Below are 12,475 nucleotides of genomic sequence, written 5' to 3' on the forward strand. Positions count from 1 at the left end.
GTTGGTTTGGGCAGCTCTGCCTTAGGCTGCAGGTCAAGTGCAGATCCACTGTTTAATTCTGATAACAGCAGCTACATGGGTCACGTTTTCTTTTCATGGCCATGGCAGAGGCCCAAGAGGCCCTAAGCCGAATGAGCACATTTGGCACCTCTGCTCAGGTCCATCGAGGGAAGTGAGTCACATGACCAAGTCCAAAGCCCGTGACACAAGGAAATCTACTCTCCCCCACCCCTTACTGGGGGTCCCCGCAAAGTCTCATAGCAAAGGTTATGAAGATCTAATTTCTTTTTTTTTTTAAGATTTTATTTATTTATTTGACAGACAGAGATCACAAGTAGGCAGGGAGGCAGGCAGAGAGAGAGGGGGGAAGCAGGCTCCCCGCTGAGCAGGGAACCCTATGTGGGCCTTGATCCCAGGCCCCTGAGATCACGACCTGAGCTGAAAGCAGAGGCCTAACCCACTGAGCCACGCAGGAACCCTGAAGATCTAATTTCAATAAAGGGAAGGAGTAAAGAGTGGGGACAATACTCTTCTCTACGTTTTTCTCCCCAATATTTTATTATGAAAAAGTTCAAACACAGAAAATGTGAAGGAATTTTATGGGAAAAACCCATATACTCACCACCTAGATTCTATAATGAATGGTTCACTGCCACTTTATGGATGACATTGGCCATCTATTTCTTCACCCCTTCATCACTCAATCTTATTTTTGATGCGTTTCAACGCAGCTCGCGCACATCGGTGCATTTCCTCCTAAATATTTAAGTATGCATAAAGTTACCTATAATATAGCTTGCAGTTCAATTTGTTCCCTTGAGGTAACATTTACAAAAAAAATAACAATGCACAAATCTGAAATGGACCATTCTCTGTCTTGAAAAATGCTTATACCTGTGTATCCCAAACTGTGCTCTAGATACAGAACCCTGTTATCACCTCAGAAAGTTCCCCGGGGACATAGATTTTTTGGTAGTTTTCTTTTTTAATCTCACAAATGGGTCAACTGCAGATCCACATGAGGTAGTCTAAAAATTGCCCCACGGCTAAGCAGAACACAGAGGAATGAGTGGAAACACAATGAAGCATGGGACACAGTCATCTTTCCGGGAGCTGCCTGAGGCTATGGCCTGAATGACAGATTGCTCACAGAATGTGTGTGTGTTTTACAACTATTTTGAGAGCCTTTTGGAACTGTTGCCACTCTCTAGTGAACACAAAAATGCTCACCCTCAGATCTTTTTTTTTTTTAAGATTTTATTTATTTATTTGACAGAGATCACAAGTAGGCAGAGAGGCAGGCAGAGAGAGAGGGGTAAGCAGACCCCCTGCTGATCAGAGAGCCCGATGCGGGGCTCGATCCCAAGACCCCGGGATCATGACCCAAGCCGAAAGCAGGAGCTTTAACCCACTGAGCCACCCAGGCGCCCCATCACCCTCAGATCTTTGCACAACTTAGAAAAGGTCCCCTTTTCCAAATGGAAATAGCCCCCACTAGGGCATACTCTTGGTGAGCAGGAGTTTCCATGGTTTCATCCCAGCGACCCTGCTCTCCCCTGAGCTAGCACTCTTGACCACACAAGCATGCCTGAGGCCCTGGGAGAATGCTCTGCTCCAGGCTTGTGTGCTTGGTGTTGGTGAGATGGTGGTGAGAAAGACAGATGTGATTTTTGGCCTCAAAGAGCCTGTGTTCAAGTGGGACCAACTTCTATTATAGGTTGTACAATCAGCGGCAACTTGGATATAACAATAGTTAGAATTCAGGACTTAGAGTTGTTAAGTGAACAGTCTATCTATTTCTATCTATCTATCTATCTATCTACCTACCTACCTGTCTATCTATCTTTAGAGAGAGGAAATGCATGTGCAAACAGTGGGGTGGGGGTGCAGAGATAGAGGGAGAGAGGGAGAGAGAGAGAGAATCCCAAGGAGGCTCCATGCTCAGTGCGGAGCCCCACATGGGAATGGAACTCACAACCTCCAAGATCATGACCTGAACCAAAATAAAGAGTCTAACACTGAGCCACCCAGACACCCCAATAAGTGAACAGTCTAGAGTTGATAAAGACAGACTGAAAATCCTTGAAGTCTAGATACAGGAAAACACGGACTCTAACCCAATTGCAACTGATGTCCAACAGGACTGAGAACCACTTCTTAATCATATCCTAAGGCTTTCTCTTAATGGAGAGAAATTAGAAATGAGAATTGGAGCCCTTGGGTATATTATTCATTGTCTGTTATCAATACGTTCATATTTTGCTCATTGTTAGTGAGTCATTTCATCATGCATGCTAAAGCATTCTCGATGAATCCTCTCTACTTCCATTATTTGTAAAGTCCCAGGTTGAAAGAATCATTTCAAAAGGTTTGTCTCATTAATGCCTTCAGGAGCCCAGTAGCTTCTGTACCTGTGTCAAGCCCTCAGTCTGAGAAAACACAGAGCGGGTGGATCATGGGAAGCTGGAGAGTCCATGCCCCTTCACTGTAATTCAAATATACCAAGTAAATAGCCAAAAATAGTGACAACAGTATTAATAATAAAATAAACAAAAGTGCTGGCAAAACAAAACGTGCTTTTGGAATCGGTTTGCCTAATCAGGGACCTCTGAGGTCTGTCGATAGAAATGTACACTTGGTGTGCCCACTGGACAGACCAGGTAATTGGCAGTAGCACCTGTTACAGAACAGGCGATGGCCCTGTAATTGGGCCCATTCTTACCTTAGATTCTCTCCCATTTCTCTCAGGTAGAGGAAATCTGAAAGTAGGCTGTCCATGAATGGTATAGGATCTTTGGACTGTCACTGGGGACATGGTCTCTTCCCTTTTTGTCCTACTGTACTCAGCGTATAGCTTCCATCTTCGAGGTCACCTCATGGTCCAAGATGACAGGTGGTGCTCCAGCCCTCAAGTTTGTTTTCCAGGCTGGAAGAAAGAAAGTAAAAGAGGAAGGATGAAACGCCATACATTGTTAAGGATCCTACCTGGAAGACCCACCCAATGCTCCCACTCACATTTCACTGAACAGACCTTAGTCCCATGGCCATAGCTCACTGCAAGGGAGGCTGGGAAATGTAGGGGTTTTTGTTTGTTTGTTTGTTTGTTTGTTTTTGTTTTTGTCTTTCCTTTTTTAAGCTGGGCACATTGACAAGGTTTCAGTTACTAAGAAAGAGAAGGATAGAAGGAGATATTGCAGGCTGACTCATTATCTCTGCCTTCGTTGCAAGTAAGTGGCACTTACTGAAACTACTCTGCTTGTGGGAGCTGAAGAATAAACCCGGTATAAAGATTATCTGCACAAGGTTGGTCTTTATTTTTTCCAGAAGTCAAGAGAAATGCACAAAATACCAAATTAACCTTTATTTATTTATTTGTAATGAACCATTTTCAAGTGAACAATCCAGGGGCATTCAGTATGTTCACAGTGTTGGGCTTCCATCACCTCTCTCTGGTTCCAAAACATTTTCATCACCCCCAAAAGGAAACCCTGAATTCATTAAGCAGCTACTCTCTAGTTCCCATTTCCCCTAGTCCCTGGTAACCACAGATGTGTGGTTCTGTCTCTACAGATTCATCTATTCTGCATAATTCATATGAATGAAATCGTACCACATGTGTCTGGCTTCTCTCACTTAGCATTGTGTTTTCAAAGTCCATCCACACTGTAGCACGTGTTTGCACTCGTTCCTTTTTGTGGCTGAATGCAAGAGGAGAATCTTCTTAGCAGGTGCAGTCCCCGGCCCCCCACTCTGCCGCCACTCCATGCCACATTCTGAACCAAGGCCCCAGCAAAAATCGGATGCCTTGTACTTGGGTCTATGGTGTTCTGAGTATTCTTTTTTTTTTTTTATTTTTTAAAAATTTTTTATTTTTTATAAACATATATTTTTATCCCCAGGGGTACAGGTCTGTGAATCACCAGGTTTACACACTTCACAGCACTCACCAAAGCACATACCCTCCCCTATGTCCATAATTAATTTTTTTTTATTTATTTGTCAGAGACAGAGGGAGAGAGAGTGAGTGAGCACAGGCAGACAGAGAGGCAGGCAGAGGCAGAGGGAGAAGCAGGTTCCCTGCCGAGCAAGGAGCGCGATGTGGGACTTGATCCCAGGACCCTGGGATCATGACCTGAGCCAAAGGCAGCCGCTTAACCAACTGAGCCACCCAGGCGTCCCTGTTCTGAGTATTCTTGCTGAGACAGAAGTTGGTATGAGTACCAAGACCTTGGTCTATGTATCCTTCCCCATAGCTAATGTATCCTCTATTTTCTTTGAAGCAGCAAGGTGCCCTTCTGAGGCTCACAACTGCCCTCAGCCAACCATGACAAACCTGTCCCTTATCTTCCCAGCCTCTCTTGTAGCCGCCAAGCTCCGGGCCATGAGATGTAAGCAAAAACTGCTGGGCAGAAGGGGTCCTTCCATCTTTTCTTGCTCTGATGGTAGGCCTGATGGTTGTACCTGTCTTGCCATCACAAATGCTCAGCCGTGCAGCAATCCAGTCCTTACATCCTTGAGGCCTCAAGTCTACCCTAGCCTCTTCTTACAGAGAACACTCCTGCTACAGGAGAAAGAGAAATGCCTATTTGTTTCAGCCACGGGGAGACAGGTGTTCTGCTACTTCCAGCAAAAGTATGTCTAATGAACCCTCTGTGCTCCTTTTCAGTGATCAGTTTCCCGAGACCCATCAGAGGCAAAAATTACAGCTGCCGTGCAGAGAAGGAAGATGCTTCTGCAGAGGGCTAGATTGTGGCCAACCTCCGACTAGAGTCTAAGACAGCATTTTTCTAACATGGCTCCTGAATCAGAAATACAATCTGTTCAACTTCATACAGGCATGAAAGCAAGAGTGCCCGGGTTTTCCTGGCTCTTTCTGCCCCTCTTGCTTAAAGAAAAGGATCATCTCTTCATCCCCATGGTCAACATGGATGCTATAAAAAGAACTTAAAAAAATGCAATACCTACATTTTGCTTAATGTTCTGAGACAGAAGCAGATAGCTAGAAGGGACAAACCTGAGCTGTTAATAAATGCTTTAAAGACTGTCTTGTGCTCCTAGCAAGGTCTTTTTGATTTTAAAACATCTTGCTAATAAGGGCATTTTCTCCAGTATGTGCTTAAATATTTTCAGATTACTCGAAGATAATTAAAAAGGAATCTCGAGGTTTCCCAATGCTTTGCTTAAATGACTCACATTTAGGGGAATCTCAGTGTGGATAATGAGAAACATAAAACAAAACTAGGAGTGCCTAGAAATGACTTTGCTTTTGTTTCAGAGAATCTTCATTTTGAAATTGAATTGGGAGGGATTTTTGGTCCTGGGAAATAGAATAAAGAATGAAGCACTCTGATTTGAAGATGATAAAATAGCTGGGGGAAAAAAAAGCCCAAACCTATTATGTTATATTTAAATGTATATTTTATTTAATTTGGAACATATTACAGGATTATTGTAGCATTAAATATATAAAAGATATTTAAACCCTTTCTGTTTTCCAGGACTGGACTGAAATTTAGCTATATATATTTACCAACAAAGATCGTAAGTGGTTCTTGGCAACTGCTAGTCCATAGAAACAGAGCTGCAAAAGTAAGATGGGGCAGAAAAGACAGTAGATAAAAGCAAATGATAAATGAGAAGATATGAATTCTAAGCAAAGTAGATGATCAAGAATCTACAAGAGGTACCTTAGAAACATACAGAAGTCACAAAACAACTTCCAGTTAAATGGCATTGCAGGTATCTAGCTAAACATTACCAAAAAATGACCTCTGTTTTATTAATATACGTTGAATATTCAACAGATGTCTTTGAACATCTACTATGGACCAAGTGTTGTGCTCAACATATTGGTTGGCAGGACCTAAGACAAACACAAAAAGCAACAATAAAAAAAAAAAATACAACAAGGGCACCTGGGTGGCTCAGTGGGTTAAGCCTCTGCCTTCAGCTCGGGTCATGGTCTCAGAGTCCTGGGATCCAGCCTCATATTGGGCTCCCTGCCCAGCGGGGAGCCTGCTTTCCCCCTCTCTCTTCCTGCCTCTCTGCCTAATTGTGATCCCTCTCTCTGTCAAATAAATAAATATATTTAAAAAATACAACAGCAACAAGGACAACAGAAAGACATCCCCTGCTTCCAAAAAGTGTAATGAAAAGTGGGGACATCAGCAAATAATCAGGTAACATGATGCAATGTGGGAACGGTCTCATCTGTAAGTATACTCAGGGTATTTGGAGGAAAATATCAGAAAACAGGCATAACCTAGATTAAGGAGGCTTTCTGGAGTGGGTAGTGTCTGAACTGGGCTTTCAACAACTAACAGCAGGTGCCGGGCAAAATGATCAGTACTACAAAAAGAGGAGGCCTACGCAATAGCCCAGAGGTATTAGGATTTCTTCACACTTCCCTGAAAGGGAAGGTGAGAGAGTAGGGGCCGTCACCAGAGATGAATCGAGAGAGGTAGGCAGGGGGCAAATCACAAGTGTACTAGTCAGGACAAGCTTAGGTTTTTTAAAAAATTTTTTGAGTATAGTTGATACACGATGTTATATTAGTTTCAGGTGTACAACTTAGTGACTTGACAGGTTCATCCAAGTGTAGACATCGTAGCTACCCTCTGTCCTGTTATGACACTATTAAGGCCATAGCTACACTCTGTCCTGTTATGGCACTATTAAGGCAACTGACCATATTCCTTACTCTGTGCCTCTTATCCCTTTGACTTACTCATTCCATAACTGGAGGCCTGGAGCTCCCTCTCCCCTTCACCCATTTTGCCCACCCCCGCCTTCCTCCCCTCTGGCAATCATCAGTTTGTTACAGATCTGATTCTGCTTTTTGTTTGCCTATTTTTTTTTAAGAGCCACTTAGAAGTGGACTCAAATGGTAGTTGTGTTTCTCATTCTGGCTTATTTCACTTAGCATTATATTCTCTGACTCCATCCATGTTGTTTCAAATGGCATGATCGCATCCTTTTTATGGCTGCATAATATTCCTGTGTGTGTGTTTTCTTTATCCATTCATCTATGGGTGCACACTTGGGCTGCTTCCATAGGGATGCATATATCGTTTCGAATTAGTGTTTTTGTTTTCTTTGGGTAAATACCCAGTAGAGGGATTTTTAGATCATATGGTATTTCCACTTTTAATTTTGTGTGGAACCTCCATACTCTTTTCCACCATGGTTGCACCAATTTACATTCCCTCTAACAGCGCACTGGGGTTTCTTTTTCTCCACATCCTCACCAACACTTGGTATTTCTTGTCATTTTGATTTTAATGACAAGTGAGGTTTTACTGTGGCAACAACCCCAAAGTTTAAAAAAAAAAAACTGCCTCTAGACTATATGTCATACATGGGCTCTTCTGTCTTATAATATTCCCATCTCAACCTGAGGCTTCAGGATTCACCCCTGCAGGGGAAGACAACACAGAAAATCACACACCTGCTCTCAAATACTTCTGCCCAGAAGTGATGCTCATTACTTCCTTCATTTCACTGGCCAACGCGTGTTGTAGAACCACCACAAGCTTCAGGGAAACAAAAACTGAAAAAGTCCCTGCGTTCAGAAGGAGAAGGGAATTGGACAGATCACTAGCAACATATACCAGAGGCCTTAGGCACCACACTTAAGAATTTTTATTTTATCCTCAAAATGCAGGCACAATTCCAAACAGAGGCAAAACAAACACAAGAAACTCAGCCATACCCCTGTTTGTCCTCTGGTTTTATTTATTTTTTATTTTTATTATTTTTTTAAAGGTTTATTTACTTGAGGGTGGGGGGAGTAGGGGCAACTGTGAGCTAATCCAGAGAGAATACTAGCAAGAAGCAACCACTATTGCTAGGGCTAGCAACACAATAGGGAAGAGGTGGGGTTACCGGAACCTGAGCAGTCAGAGGAGAAGCCCAATGGAATTGATTTTGGGGCGTTCTAAGAGGCTAGGTTGCTGCTGCCGAAGCAGGTTCTGGAAGGATCTAAATGAAACTGGAGGCTGGAGCAAACCACTGCTGGTGGGGCAAAGCAGTTAGAAATAGCAGGAGTATGGAAGGAAGCCCTCAGCCCCTCTTGTTGCCTTCCACTCTCCCATAACAGCCTCCCATCGGTAGAACCGAAAAGGATACCCCACCACGGTTCCAGCTTCCACACCCCTGGCCCCCGGGCATTTAGCAAACCCCTCATTCTCTGTCTATCCAGCCTATGATCTTCCACTCCCTGGGGTACACCATGCTCCCTAGTTGGTGTCCCATTCTTCTATCACCCGCATCTCCAACTATCTGGGTTATGTTGCAGATACATTGGGAGGGGCGCCCAAGGGGTTCAGTTAGTTAAGTGTCCGATTCTTGATTTCAGCTCAGGTCATGATCTCAGGGTCACGAGATCGAGCCCCACAGTGGGCTGCAAGCTCAGCATGGAGTTCTACTTATGCCCTTACCCGGTTCTGCTCCTCTCCGTGCTTTTGTGTGCTCGTGCACCACTCCCCAAATTAAACAAAGAAAATCTCAAAAAAAAATTTTTGGGAAGAAATCACTCAAATTAACATCCAGTAAAATGTATTTTTTAAATGTGCAGTTATCTGGCTGGGGATCCATAGCTCAGGGGTTAGAGCACCAGTCTTGTACAGTGGTCTGAATTTCACACAGGCACAGAGTCCCATAACGACCACCACAATCAGGAAGCAGCACAGTTTTGTCACCCCCAAAACTTCCCTTGTGCTCTCCCTTTCTAATTACACCCTCCCTCTCTCACTCACCCCCGGCAATTACTGATCTGTTTTCCGTGACTTTTGTTTTGTCTTTTTCAGAATGTCATATAAATGGAATCAGACGGCATACAAGCTTTGAGACTAACTTCCACTCCGCATCACACCTTTGTGATTCACTCAAATTGTTATGTACGTCAACTGCTCATTCCTTTTCATGGTGGAATAACATTCTATCGTAACGATGTGCTAGAATTTGTTTATTCTTTTCCCCATTGAAGGAAATTTGGGTTGTTTCCAGTTTGCGGCCAGTACAGGTATCCCCTGCTTTTCCAAAGTTCTCGTCAAGCGACTTCACTTTTATGGCAGGCCTACAATAGTGCCTGTTTTGGCTAACAGAAAGAAATCCAAAGAGGATTTTCACTTTTATGGGGAAAAAAATGAAAAGCAAAATATAGCATTCAGGGTTTGTTTTGGAGGGAGCCATTAATTGAGGAAACTCGCCCCCCACCCGCCCGAGGAGCAGCAAGAATGGCCCCGCCAAAGTCCTTCCCTGGGAACTACACTCAGCATCTCAGCATCCAGCCACAGGACCTTTGAACTGGATCTATGAGCATCTGTGCTTGATCTCGATTTATTCTGTACATCCATTAGTGAAATGTGTTGTGAGATACCAGAAAAACCTAAGAGAGGTTATTTCTTTGTGTCTGAGAATGCTCAAAAAATTTTTCCATATAAATTAATAACAACTGTTTGTTCACTTCATGTCATTTAAGCTTATAAAGTTCTCATAGAAATGCTCTAGTTTTGGATAGCAGGGGAAACCTGTGTAAATAAAGCCGCTATTAACAATCATATGCTGGTTTTTGTATAAACAGGTCATTTCTCTTGGATATATACCTATGAGTGGGGCGTGCTTGCTTTTATGGGTAAATGCATGTTAATTTTATAAGGAACTGCCCAACTGTTCTCCACAGTGGCTAGAATAGTCTGCATTCTGACCAGTGCTTGGTATTGTCAATATTTTCATTTAAGACATTCTAGTAGGTTGTAATCATGGTATTGATTTTTCTTCTCCTAAGTGGCTAATGATGTTAACTCTTTTCACATCATTATTTGTCATCCACATATCCTCTTGTCTGTGCAAGTCTTTTGTTCATTTTTCAATTGAGTTTATTGTTTGCATATAAACCTCTAATTATTCTATTTTTTTTAAATGTACTTTCCCCCATTGAATTGCTTTTGCACTTTTGTCAAAAATCAACTGACCGTATTTGTGTGTACACAAATCTCTGGACTCTCTTCTGTTACATTGATCTATGTATCTATTCCTTCACCAATACCATCCTGTCTTGATTGCTTCACACTTTGAGGTTCTATAGTGAGTCTTAAATTGAGTAGTATGAGGTCTTCAATTTTACTCTTCTTTTTAAAAATTGTTCTGGCTATCCTAGTTACTTTGACCTTCTTATTCATGTTCGATTTCCCTTGTCTAGATTTACAAAAAATTCTGCTGGGATTTTTTTTTAAGATTTTATTTATTTATTTGACAGACAGAGATTACAAGTAGGCAGAGAAGCAGGCAGAGAGAGAGGAGGAAGCAGGCTCCCAGCTGAGCAGAGAGCCCGATGCGGGCCTCCATCCCAGGTCCCTGGGATCATGACCTGAGCGGAAGGCAGAGGCTTTAACCCACTGAGCCACCCAGGCGCCCCTCTGCTGGGATTTTGATAGGAGTTGTATTAAATCTGTACATCACTTTGGAGAAAATTAACACATTTTCTAGGGTTAGTCTTCCAGTCCACGAACATGGTAGGTCTCTCCATTTATCTAGTTCTTCTTTGATTTCTTTCATGAGCGTTTTGTAGTTTTCAGCATATAGTACATGTTTTGTCAAATTTATCTCTACGTATTTCCTTGTCTACTATTGTGAATTACATATTTAAAAGATTTCATCTCAAATTGTACATTGCTAATATATAAAATATGATTGATTTTTGTGTGCTGACGTTGGATCCTGAGACCTCGCTTAACTTCGTTTTCTAAGTAGGAAATCATATCATGTATGATTACATCTCCTATAAATATGAGAAATTTTCTAATATCATTCGAAAACTCCCTTTTCCTTCCTTTCCTTTGTGTTCCTTCTGAATTTTTTTTTTGTTTTTCATCTGCCCCAATATTCCATTTAAATTTACATACTGTGATTTTGGCTACATGTATGCCTTTTATTGATCTTTCCTGCCTTATTGCACTGGCTTGGAGTTCTAATACAGTGTTGAATAGGAGTGATGATAGTGGACTTTCCTGCTTTTTTCCCCTCATCTTAAAGGAAAGAATTCAGTCTTTAATCTTAAGAATGATATTAGCTGCAGTGTTTTTTTATGAGCTCTTTATCAGGTTAAGGAAGTCCTTTTTTTTTTAGATTTTATTTATTTATTTGACAGAGAGAGATCACAAGCAGGCAGAGAGGCAGGCAGAGAGAGAGGAGGAAGCAGGCTCCCTGCTGAGCAGAGAGCCTGATGTGGGGCTCGATCCCAGGTCCCTGAGATCACGACCTGAGCCGAAGGCAGCGGCCCAACCACTGAGCCACCCAGGCGCCCCTAAGGAAGTCCCTTTTATTCTTATTTTGTTCATAGGTATTATCATGAGTGGATGTTGAATTTTGTCAAATGCTTTCTCTGCATTAACACAATCATGTGCTTTTTTGTTTGTTTGTTTCTTTAGACAGTTGGTATGGTTGATTGCATTGACTGATTGCCTCACATTGAACCAGCCTTGCAGTCTCAGGATGAACACCACTCAGTTGTGGTGTATACCTCTTTTTTAACCCAAGATTTTATTTTTTTTTTTTGAGAGAGAGAGAGAGAATGCATGCACATGCAAGTAGGGGCAGCAGCAGATGGAGAGAATCTGAAGCAGACTTCCCCTGAGCATAGAGGCTGACAGGCGGCTCAATCTGACAATGCTGAGATTATGACCTGAGCTGAAACCAAGAGTCAGATGCTTAAATAACCAACTAAGCCACCCAGGCACTCCATACTTCTTTTGCTACATTGTTAGATTCAATCTGGTAATATTTTGTTGAGGATTTTTATGTCTAAATTCATGAGAGATGTTGGCTTGTAGCTTTCTTTTCTTGAAATCCTGGGTTTTGATATCAGGGTAGTATTAACCTCATAAAATAATGGCTCACTCTCTTGTATTTTCTAGAAGGGTTTGTGTGGAATTGGTGTTATTTCTTCATAACATGTTTGGTGGGATACGCCAGTGAAACCACCTGGGCCTGTAGAATTCTTTTTTGTAATGTTTCTGACAAGTTCAATTTCTTTTCTTTTGTTTAAAAGATTTTATTTATTCATTTATTCACCTATATATCTATGAAAGAGTGAGAAAGAGCAGGAGGAGGAGAAGAGGGAGAGGGAGAGGGAAAAGCAGATTGCGTGCTGAGCATGGAGCCGAATGGGGTCTTGATCTCAAGATCTCATGATCTCAAGACCCTGAGAGCATGACCTGAGCTGAAATTAAGTGTCCCAATTTCTGCAATAAGTATATGTAGTATGCTGAATTACGGCCTCTCAAAAGACATCTATATCCTAAATTCCAGAATCTGTGATTATATTACTTTAATGGTAAAAGGTACCTTGCAAATGTGATTAAGTTAAAGATCTTGAGAAGGGGCGATTACTTGGATTGTCTGAGTAGGCCCTAAATGTAATCACAAGAGTCCTTAAAAGGGGGAGGCAAAAAGGTCAAAGTAGAAATTAGGAGAT

General features: G+C 42.1%; 1 long non-coding RNA gene across 2 annotated transcripts; it reads right to left on the reverse strand.

The window, feature by feature from the left end:
- Positions 1-464: 464 nt before the first annotated feature.
- Positions 465-7,697, reverse strand: LOC123388592. 2 transcript variants are annotated; one of them, XR_006603065.1, is made up of 4 exons: positions 7,448-7,697; positions 2,723-2,926; positions 2,412-2,485; positions 465-756 (listed from the first exon to the last, which is right to left on the reverse strand). It is a non-coding gene; the product is annotated as an uncharacterized LOC123388592 (long non-coding RNA). The 2 variants fall into 2 exon arrangements; XR_006603064.1 differs by lacking the exon at positions 2,412-2,485.
- Between the last annotated feature and the right edge of the window lie 4,778 nt (positions 7,698-12,475).

Source organism: Mustela putorius, unplaced genomic scaffold, assembly GCF_011764305.1.
Source record: "Mustela putorius furo isolate JIRA1106 unplaced genomic scaffold, ASM1176430v1.1 tig00003903_pilon_pilon_pilon, whole genome shotgun sequence".
Lineage (NCBI taxonomy): Eukaryota > Metazoa > Chordata > Mammalia > Carnivora > Mustelidae > Mustela > Mustela putorius.